General features: G+C 36.8%; 1 protein-coding gene across 11 annotated transcripts in view; it reads right to left on the bottom strand.

Moving 5' to 3' along the window:
* The window catches only part of LOC101887707 (sodium/potassium/calcium exchanger Nckx30C), a 315709-nt gene that overhangs the window by 8992 nt on the left and 295793 nt on the right, over window positions 1-10924 (bottom strand). The gene's annotated exons all lie outside the window — the stretch shown is intronic.

Here is a 10924-nt window from a genome sequence, read left to right as displayed (position 1 = left end):
AAAATACAAGTTAGAGAAAATATTAAAAATAGTAATATATAATATAGTATTAAAACGGGTTACCGGAGATGGTCTAAATAAAATTTTTTAGGGTCTCGACAGTAGTAAAATTGTAAACGTCGAAAACGTCATATATATCTATCTATAGTCAATAGCAGACCGCTTGAATGAAGGAACGAGTACCCATTCAATGTTGTCTATTCCATGTGTGAATAGATGAGAACTATTGTATGGCTGCGATTAGGTTAAGTACAGATTATTTTAAGCTTAAGTGAAAATATTTATCAATAAAATCAAAATTGGAACTGAACCCGGACCAAGCGGTTATTTCATTACATGGTAGAAAAAGAATATAGGTAGATGCATCAACGCTTGGGAACATTGATATGTCAAAGATTTGTAAATGTTTTATTAAAAATAAGTAGATTTTTAAACGTATTTTTAATAGGAGGTTGTTGTAATATGCATTTTTCAATTCTTTTTACAAATTTCAATAATATTTTATTCAACATTTTCAATTCCAAAACCAGTTTGACAGTTCATTGTAAAAGCAGCTGTATCGATGCGACTACCTGCATTCTTCTACCACGTTTTATTATAAAGGCCCTATAATACTAAGTAATAAAATTAATGCACGCCATCTACCAAATGTACCGTACACTGCTTGATATGTGTTTCTTGTAAATATTAAGAAATTGAAAAAAAAAAAAAAACAGAGCTGGAGAAGCAAATAGAGGGTGAGATAAAAAAAACTGCAACAAAGTCAAACGCCATAATTTTTACATTTTTTTTATAAATTTTATTGAACGGAAGCAAAAAATGTCGGAAATACCAATCACATTTTAGAATAAGATTAATTTGTTCGATTTGGTCACATTTGGCACGAATTATGGACTTATGAAAGCGTCACACGCTGTCCGAATGTTGTTCTGCGGTAATTTGGCCCATTCCCGGCGAAGCGCTTGCTTGAGGTGATCGACACTTTGGTATGTTTTTTAGTGGCAACCTTGCTTTCCAAAATACTCCAGACACAATAGTCCAACGGAAAGCTGGACAACTAAAGTTTTCCCATCAGAGGAAACCAAATTCGGCAGCTGTTTAGCTCTTTTGAGTCTATTTTCTTTCGGTTGCGGTGTAAGTTCTTGCACTTTTTGAAATTCAATGGCGATATGCTTGAATGGAATATTGCGATATGCTTAGCTCACGAACCATTTTCGGCTACTGCGACGTGGGTTTCGAAAACACAAAATATTTAATGTGATGTCAGTTCTCCTACCAGGTTTAGTTCTTATGAGCTCGAACAAGGGCGTCTTAGTTACGAACAGATTGGAGCGGAATAGTGTGTTCAACCGTCTCTGGCGATCTTCGAATTCCTCGCGGACAAAAAACTGGCTAAGGGGGTGTTCCCCAAAAAAACAAGAAAGAAATAAAGATGAATGATGGAATGGTACGGCGCAGGGCCTAAATAACCCAGTACCGTCGGGTGTTTGTGATCCAGCCACGAGTCATACGAGTCACTCGCCCTTGATCGAGAGCAAATTTCTCGCGCAGATGTGGGAGCCTTGGCATCTGTGGTCGAAAGTATTGCTACAGGCACACAGCCTTCGGGCAAAAAAAAAGGCAAAGAGTCTAGGAACTCCGGGGAAGCGCTCGACACGGCCTCCAACGTCAGGTACTGCCTCAGACTTCAAATCTGACAGCACCAGCAAAAATACTACCGTTTTCGGAAAACCTACAAAGGAGAGGAGGCATATTATGTCTGCAGGACTTTTGGTAATGAAAATGGGCCCAGTAGGTCCACGTTTTATTATAGCCCCCCATATAACGGTACCTCCCTATATTCGGTATTTTGATGATTTTTGCTACATTTTTCACCGATTTTTTAAGTTTCACATTTGAATATTGCAATGGCTTATGACAAAAGTTACCTATGCCGGTCCATGTCGTCGTATAGACCCAAATATAACAGCTACATTCGGTATTTTTAAGATTTTAACAGAATTTTTAACGGATTTTATTGTTTTTGAGAATTTTCAAATTCGTTCCAAATGGTGAAGGGTATTCAAAGCTCGGCCAGGCCGAACTTACAGCTTTTTTACTAGTTGTTTTTCAAACCGCTTAGAAAAAAATTGTAATCAGCTGGTAGCTCTACCTTACCTTTTTATTGTACCATGGGTTTATTACTTTCAGACGTATATTATATACATATGTCAGATACGTCACAATTTCCGACGTGTCATACTGAATACCCTAAAATTGTACAAAATTGTTGCAAACTCAAAACGGGAAGTCATCCGTTTTGCAGAATAGAGTAAATACGATGAAGAATATTTTTGACAGATCTTTTTTCTTCTTGTAACTCTTTTCCTTTTTGAGTATCCAGTGTTTTGTTTTTGTCAGGCATTTTAAAAACATTTACAGCCTGTTCCACGATATCGAAAGAAAATTTCTGCGAACGAAAGATAGTCGCATCAGAATGCGTTCCACTAACATTCGTTCTTTTTTCGCTTAACCTTACATGACGAAGTGTTGCTAAATATACATTTAAAAAATTAATCACGAATTTAAAAAAAAAAAAACGGTCGGAATGACTGATTTAAACGCGAAAGCAATAAAAATACAACCATACGTAAGCTGGCACTCCCTGAACTGACAGTTCGGTAGTAAACAAACATTTGTGTTCTTAAAAAAAATGAATATTTCTGTGGCCCTATACTTTATGGATGCTGTGGAGGAGCTTCAAAATGTAACACGAAGGTATTTAAGAGATGCTTCGAATTTTTTTAAGTACCTAACAACCAGTAAGTATGATTGTATTTTTACATTTTTGAAAAAAAAAATTAAAAATGTATCTTCCTAGAATTTTGGTCAATTTTTGTGTGCCGAAGGAAGTTTTTCGGGTTCTTTTAGATATGCTAGAAGATAAATGGGTTCCCGTTGCAGAACAACCCATATACGCCCCAACCAGCAGCATTTAGAGAACGAGGCCCTAACTTCAACAGCGAAGTCTACAGTAAGCAGAACCATTGCTGAATGTCCGCAGATTTTTGAAAACCACATTTGCGGCCAATGGATAAGAAAAAATTGTAAAATTTGTAAAACTTACATATTTTTAATTAAAAAAATATATAATTCCAAAATTTGTTTAAATTATTATTTACGATGATGGTTTGATGTTCCATGTGTTGATGTTGGTTGGTTGGGAAATTGGTTTATTACGTTGGTGTTGTGGTTGGGTCTGCGTTTCTGCTGACTATTTTTTTGCAGTTTGTGTGTAGAGATCCCATCGCTACACACAATTTTTTCCAGTGGTCTTCAAGCGATTGCCTGCTGCTTCCCAAAATTGGCACTCCTCTGGCGAACTTAGGATTCTCCTCCATGTATTAAACTAGTGCCATCACTGATTACAATAGATTTGTAAACAAATATTTTAACAATGACATTTTGGAAAATTTGCATTAATGGTGTCACTGCGTATGCGTGTTGACAGAACCCACACGCCACCCAATACTCATTGAATAATTTCCCTTAGCTCCCTTTGTTTATCAACAATTAGCAGTGTATATTAAAAATAATGAAATTCCCATTCAAATAATCCGCTCTTAGTTCAAATGCCAAAATTGTGTTTTCAATATCCTTGTACATTTAAAAAAACGGGGGAGGGCTGTTCGGAATGGTGTCAAAACGTAAACGGGCATTAAATGTAAAACAAATCTTTCCGAGTCCTTGAAATAATACATTATAATTCCGTTTCGAAAACAAAATGTTACAAAACCACCAACAACACAATAACATGTTCGGTCATGCATTGCAGCTACATGAACATGAAAACGGAAGCAAATCGAATTGAATGGAAACGAATCGAATCGAATAGTAACGGCATTGCCTTACTATATCGAGTGCAGTCAAATAGAAAATGCAGCATAAATTGTATTGTTCAATTCATTTGGTTGTCTTTGACAACAACAGCAACAACAACAACGAAAAAACGATATTTTTGGCATTGTGCATACAGACATACATCAATAGCACCAACAACAACATTAGCAAGCGCCATGACATATTCCGCCAAAATGCCATAAACAATAACAACAATAACAACAACAGCAAAAAGGACAACATCAATTCGGTCACAGTCAGGAGTGAAAAAAGAGAACAAAACAAAAATTGAAAACAAAACTAACCGGGACATAATGGAAAACAAGTGAGGGAAAAAGAATCTCACGACTAATGTCAGTATGGGGTTTCGTGGCCGGATTGTGGAGATGTTTTTTTGTTTTATTGTTGTTGTTCTTGTTATTGCTGAGCGGTGGCTGGTGGGTGCCACTAGAAAACAATTGCAGAAATTGCATTGAATGAGTTTTTCATTTCCAAAAAGGATTTGTTTCTGAAATTGAATTCCTTTGCATTTCATGTTTTGTTTTTGTTTTCTATTTGCCATTCTACAGATCGCACACACACATACATACCACCAAATGCTAACCGCAAGAAGTTCCTTAGCGTTAATCCTGTGCAGAGAAAAGTCAAATAAATTAAAAAATTGGATTTCGTGGAGGGTGGACTGTCCCGTCATTGACTTGGCTCACAATAACGTGGCCAATTTTAAAAGGATTTTCGCTTAAGGTCAACGAGAAGTAGAATACAGAGGAACTTTAATGGATTGCACATTATTTATCCGAGTCTTTTGTTTTAAAGTTAATAGCATTACCACCACTACATTCGCAAAGCAAGGAATCGCAAAGGTGAGTTCAGACAGAAGAAGACATAGGTGGCGTATTTGAGTTTTCCACAGAAAGTTTTGAGCGTGGCAAAGGGCGTAAAATACGACCCAGACGTTCATAAGAAGTTCAGAATAGCCGCTGCTATCAGAGAAATTCCGCTGAATGCAACAGCAAGAATGTACTCTTTGAAGTCATGCTGGCTCAAAAAGGAAGTCCGTGGCTTGAAGACACATGTAGTCGACATAACATCCGAATTGGACAATGTGCGGTTGGAGCGCGAAGGAATCGACATGAGAAAACTGGCAGGTGATATGAAGGCAATGGAGCTTGCCTTAATATTACACATGGGAACATTAAAATGTGATAATAAGGCAATGATGGGTGCCTTAATATTACACAAAATGGAAAAGAAGATGCCTTCAAAATTGTCACGAATAAAAAGAATAATGTAAAGAATGCTCTATGTGTAGCTTAGAAAACTAAGGACGAATTACTAGCGGCTAAGCAGGAGGCAGAAAGCAAGGGCACGGCAAATCCAGACCAGCTGCTGCTATAAAAGAAAGTCAGTCAAATACAACAGCGTAGCTATACTCGGAAGATGGTAAGGTGATCTTGGAAGTATAGTAGGCTCAAAATGTAGTGACCAAAAAGGAAGTCCGTGGTCGGATTAAGCGCTAAGCAGCGGTAGTAGCCATGAGAAAAATTGCAGGTGATATGAAGGTAATGGAGGTTGCCTTAATGTCACACAATAATGTAGAAGAATATGCCATCAAACTTGTCACGAATCTAAGGGAGAATGTCAAGAAAGCTCTGTGTGTAGCTTAGGAAACTGAGGACAAATTACTAGCGGCTAACCAGGAGGTAGACAGCAAGGGTCACACTATAGAGACTGTTGAGAGGAAGTCCGTGGCTTGAAGAAAAAAGTTATCGACCTCATATTCGAATTGGAAAACGAGACAAAACAGCTGTACTGGACAAGGGAAAAATCAAAATGAGAAAGTCAAGAATGCTCGATGTGTAACCGATAAAACTAAGGATAAATTACAAGCGGCTAACCCAGAGACAGAACGCAAAGGCAAGATGGCAGTAATACGACAACTTGTCTAGCTCAAAGAGAGCACGACTTGCAGTTGAAGGCGAACGTGACGGGTTGGCTGCAATACTAAAAACCATGGTACAATCAGAAGATAGAACAGCTTCGTAAAACTACAGAAATACAGCCATGAAGCCATGCCCGCTCTCTGTCAGAATTATTCAAAGTTAGATGCTGCAAGTTTTTCTAAATTATTTGATAATTTTTCTCATATTGTAAGTGATTTCAAAAGGGCGAAAGTTGAATGAAATGCCCGGATTTTCTCTCCAAAATATGACACAAAGTGTTCATTTTATCAATTTAATGACAAATCTGGTTAATATCTTTAATGTGCGACCCGCTATATACGTTTCTTCCTATCATTTTTTTGAAAATATTTTGGTTTTTGTTTTTTAAAGCAATAAAAACATGCACAAAAATTGCATACAGGGTGAGATGAAAAAACTGCAAGCAACTTCAGACTGCTGTCATTTCTAAGTCATTCGTCCGACAGCTGTTAAAATTATTCCAGTGACAGCTCATTATATTGTTTACAAGAGTTTTTGAGAATTTTAGAACTTTCCAGAAAAAAAGTTATTCGTGATGGAATTCAAGCGTGATAGTGTGATTTCTTTATATTTGGCTGGAAAACCACAAGTGGTTATCGTTAGAGCACTCCAACATTTAAATGTGAATAAATCTTTTGTGTCTCGTATCATCGCTCGTTACCGTGATACTGGTAGTGGGAAGTGGACGGTCAAGGAGTGTGAAGTCAAGGAAGTGGACGGAAGAAAATAGCAACATCAGCAGAAATGGTTCGAAAAGTAAAGAAGCGACTTGATCGAAACCCGCGTCGCAGTGGCCGAAGAATAAACTCGGGGTAAAGCCATTGAAATTTCAAAAAAGTGCAAGAACTTACACCGCAATAGAAAGAAAATAGACTCAAAAGAGCTAAAGAGTTGCTTCGCTTGGCCGAAAGTGGTGAACGGCCGAATTTGGTTTTCTCCGATGAGAAAACATTCGTTTTCCAGCAGTTTGTAAACAAACTAAATTATCGTGTTTTCTTGCCAAAGAGATCAGCTGAAAATGTGCACCTTCGGTTGGCCACCAGAACTCAAGCGCCGGCCATGGTGATGGTGTGGGCCGCCATAACAGCCGATTGTCGCTCTCCGCTCGTATTAATCGACCGTGGCATTAGAATAAATGCCGAACATTATCGCGAAAATTTTCTGGAGGGTGTATTAAAGCCGTGGGCATGCAAACATTGTGACCGCAGATCTTGGACATTCCAAAAGGACTCAGAATGGCCACCCAAGAATGGTTACAAAGTGAGGTTCCTCGCTTCATTTCCAGCGCACAATGGATACCAAAATCTTCGGAAAGCAAGGCTGGCACTAAAAAATACCAAAGTGTCGATCACCTCAAACAAGCGCTTCGCCGAGAATGGGCCAAAATACCGCAGAGCAACATTCGGGCAGTGTGTGACGGTTTTATTGGCCGTTTGAAGGCCATAATTTCTGCCAAAGGTGACCAATTCGAACTAATCTAAACTTATTCTAAACTTTGATGCTATTTCCGAAATTTTATACTTTCATTCAATAACATTAAAAAAATTTAAAAATTATGGCGTATGACTTTGTGGCAGCTTTTTTTTTCTCCCCCTGTATAAGAATATGAGCAAGTAAAAAAACAGTTCGGCCGGGCCATACTTTTAGTACCCTCCACCTTAGGATAAAGGAAACATTAGAATAAATGTGGCAAAAACCATTAAAATGCTGAATATCGGGAGGTACCGTTATATGGGGCTATACCAAATTGTGGACCTACACATGCAATGTTTCGCCACCGGAGTTGGAACCCATTATGATCAACAAATACCAATTTTCAGACAAATCCGTGAAAAAATGTGGCATAAATCATCAAAATACCGAATATCGGGAGGTACCGTTATATGGGGACTATACCAGAACGTGGACCGATATATCTCATTTTCAATACCAACCATCCTAGACACAATACAAATTGCTCTGCAAAATTTTGGCGCTTTTGGATTTCAACAGACAGACAGACAGATAGACGGACATCGTTAAATCGACTTAGAATTTTATGCTGATTATTAATATATATACATTATGGGGTCTACGACGAATATTTAAGGATGTTACAAACGGAATGACAATGTTAATATACCGTCCTTTCCAAGGTGGAGGGTATAAAAATTTAAGTAGTAAATTCGAATTAGTTGGTAGGAAAAATTCGCATCCACAAGAAATATAAAATATTTTCTTGATATAAAATGAAAACAGAGATTTCATTTCTTTGGTAACTTATGGCGAAATCTAATGAAGAATATATATTGGAGCTAGAACCTTCCATACGACTTTAATCTTAATTTTTTTAGTATATATGAATTCCTGGCGTTTAGGTGAGATTTAGACTCTTGACGTCTTCTATATTTTGACTTGATATGATCTCGTTTAAAGAGAAAAAGATCCCATTGTTGAGGATTAACATTTTTTATCAAAATAATTCTGTTATTTATCTCTAATATTTTTTAAAGACACCGATTTCGAGGAATCTTAATCAAAACATTTTCAAAAGTGTTGAAAAGGGGGGAACTTTATTCCTCTATTTTGGTTACTTTTCGAAGTAAACTTTCAAAACGCCGATACAAGTGTCTTCTTTTTTGACACTACTTTAATAATATGCTGGACTTTTTCCGTAAATAGTTTTTGTGTTGCAAAGTGTAATTATAATAATTTAAGTTTTTATAAAAAAAAGTTCGACCCGACCAAACTCAATGAAGCCTTGGCAACTCAAATCCTTTAAAAGTCCTCACAATTTAATCAACATATATTATTTTTCCATTTATTTACAATTACAATGCTATAAATTTGTATTTGTTTTATTCCAACATTGCCTGTTGCTATACAACCAACCAGCAACCATCCTTCCTTCCTTCCTGCCATTCGTCCGTCCGTCCATCCATATGTAATTTCTGTGTCACAATAGATGTGCGTATTTTTAACCTTTAGTAATTTAGCATTTGAAGAGCTATGAGCTCTCAGAGCATTTAAAAACGAATTCTATGCTTTGTGCTAAGGCCTCAACCTTTATGTGTTTCTGTATGTGCCGTTGTATGTATATCTGAGTGCGTGCGTATGTAAAGAAAGGATTTGTATGTATCTTAAATGCAAACAAATGCATATAAAAAAATATATAAATACAACTATGCAAAAAACATCTTGGCATATAGTTTTAGATTGCTGTCGTTGTTGGTGCTTTTGTTGTTGCTGTTGTTCGACAATATTTCTATTAAGAGAAAATGAAAACAAAAACAAATCCTTGCCCTTTTAATAGTCTATTGCCAGCTATCCACTCCTACTCCTGTATCCACATTCTGGTAGGAAAACTCTTTGTTTTTCTTGTTGTTGTTGTTGCTTTTTGCATGGACACAAGAGATTGAATGAGAATGCCTTAAGTTATTTAGCTCAGATGGAAATGTAAACAATCAAAATAGAAATGGACGCAAAATATTATAAAATGTAAAAAATAAATATTTATGTTTAAACACTCGTGCCATGCATGGCATGGGGAAATGCATTGGAAGTCGAGGTATTAGGGAGGATCCGGAAACAAAAATGTGGATTGGAATTGTAGAGCCCAAAATACAAAATTGAATGCCATTAAGATGGGACAAATGTAAGAAGGCATTTAAAATACCAATAATTGGGCAAAACCTTTAAATAAGGATCATTTCAAAACCCCTGGATCTCAATTGAACTATTTTCATGAGAATGTGTTCTACCTATTTTGATTTCAAAATATCAATATGCAGCCCCTTTGGCTGGAAAATGTGGTCAGGGCTATGTAAAAGTGTGAGTATATATTTTTATAAATTTTCACTAAACAAGAATCTTATTTACCAAATTACAGCCAATTCTTTTAAATATTGAAGCTGGAACCTTCCCTATATCTAATATAGGGAGGCTTAAAAACGTGGGTGCTATGGCAAATTATGTACCTACATTCAAAAAGACTCTTTGTTTATGTCCTCTTAAAATTTGGTAGTGCGAGCTCAACCGTGTTTTCAATAGGCGCCATTGGACGTACTATGAGAAACCCCAGAGAAAAACAATCTCGATTCACTTCTCAGTTAGTAAATCTAAATTGGAATAGAATAAGCTACATTGGGCGCCATAAGTCGTACTTTTATAAACATCACAAGAACAAGTGAATTGCTATAATTTTTTAGTAAATCAAGTTTAGGGAAGACTTTTGAAAAACGATAGCTTCTGATTGGCCGTACTAATTTGAATTCAAACGCATTTCAAAAACCCACAAATTGGGGGCCGTAACAAAACGGGAGCCTTTATAGACAATTTTATAACCTTAAGAATTATCATCTACCAAATCTTCCTAAATACCAAATTTGAAACAGTTTCGTGGGTAAATACAGAATTTCGGGTATCGTTATATGCGCTATAGAAAACGTGCATCTAAATATGCAATGTTCTGCCACCGGAGCTAGAACCCATTATGACCTACAAATATCAATTTTTAGACAAATTCGTGAAATAATGTGGCGAAAATCATCAAAATACCGAATATCGGGAGGTACCGTTGTATGGAGGCTATACCAAAACGTGGACCGATATATCTGATTTTCAATATCAACCATCCTAGACATAATACACATTGTAATGCCAAATGTTCTCTCTAAATCTCTACGTATCGTGATTTCAAGAGACAGACGAACATTATTAAATCGACTTCAGGGAGAATACATAAACAGCTTTTTTGGCTGGCTTAAGTCATCGGCTGGCTTCTTCGTAGGATAACAAAGAAGTTTTAGGTTGACTTAGTTCAATTGAGATTGAGTTCGATGAGAAAGTACCCTTTTTTGGCAACATTAGTTTTTGATCTGTTTTCTGCTAAATATAAATTTATTTTATATTAAATCCTTGGACATTTCAACAGGACTCAGCACCATCGCACTTAGCACGCGCCACCCTCGCTTCATTTCCAGCGCACAATGGAAATCAACATATTCGGATACCAGTCCGTTGGACTATTGTGCCTGAAGTATTGCGGAAAGCAAGGTTGGCACTAAAAACTACCAAAATGTCGA

Source organism: Musca domestica, unplaced genomic scaffold, assembly GCF_030504385.1.
Source record: "Musca domestica strain aabys unplaced genomic scaffold, Musca_domestica.polishedcontigs.V.1.1 7, whole genome shotgun sequence".
NCBI lineage: Eukaryota > Metazoa > Arthropoda > Insecta > Diptera > Muscidae > Musca > Musca domestica.
The sequence above is the reverse complement of the archived record's forward strand: the minus strand, read 5'-3'. Positions and strand labels throughout refer to the sequence as shown.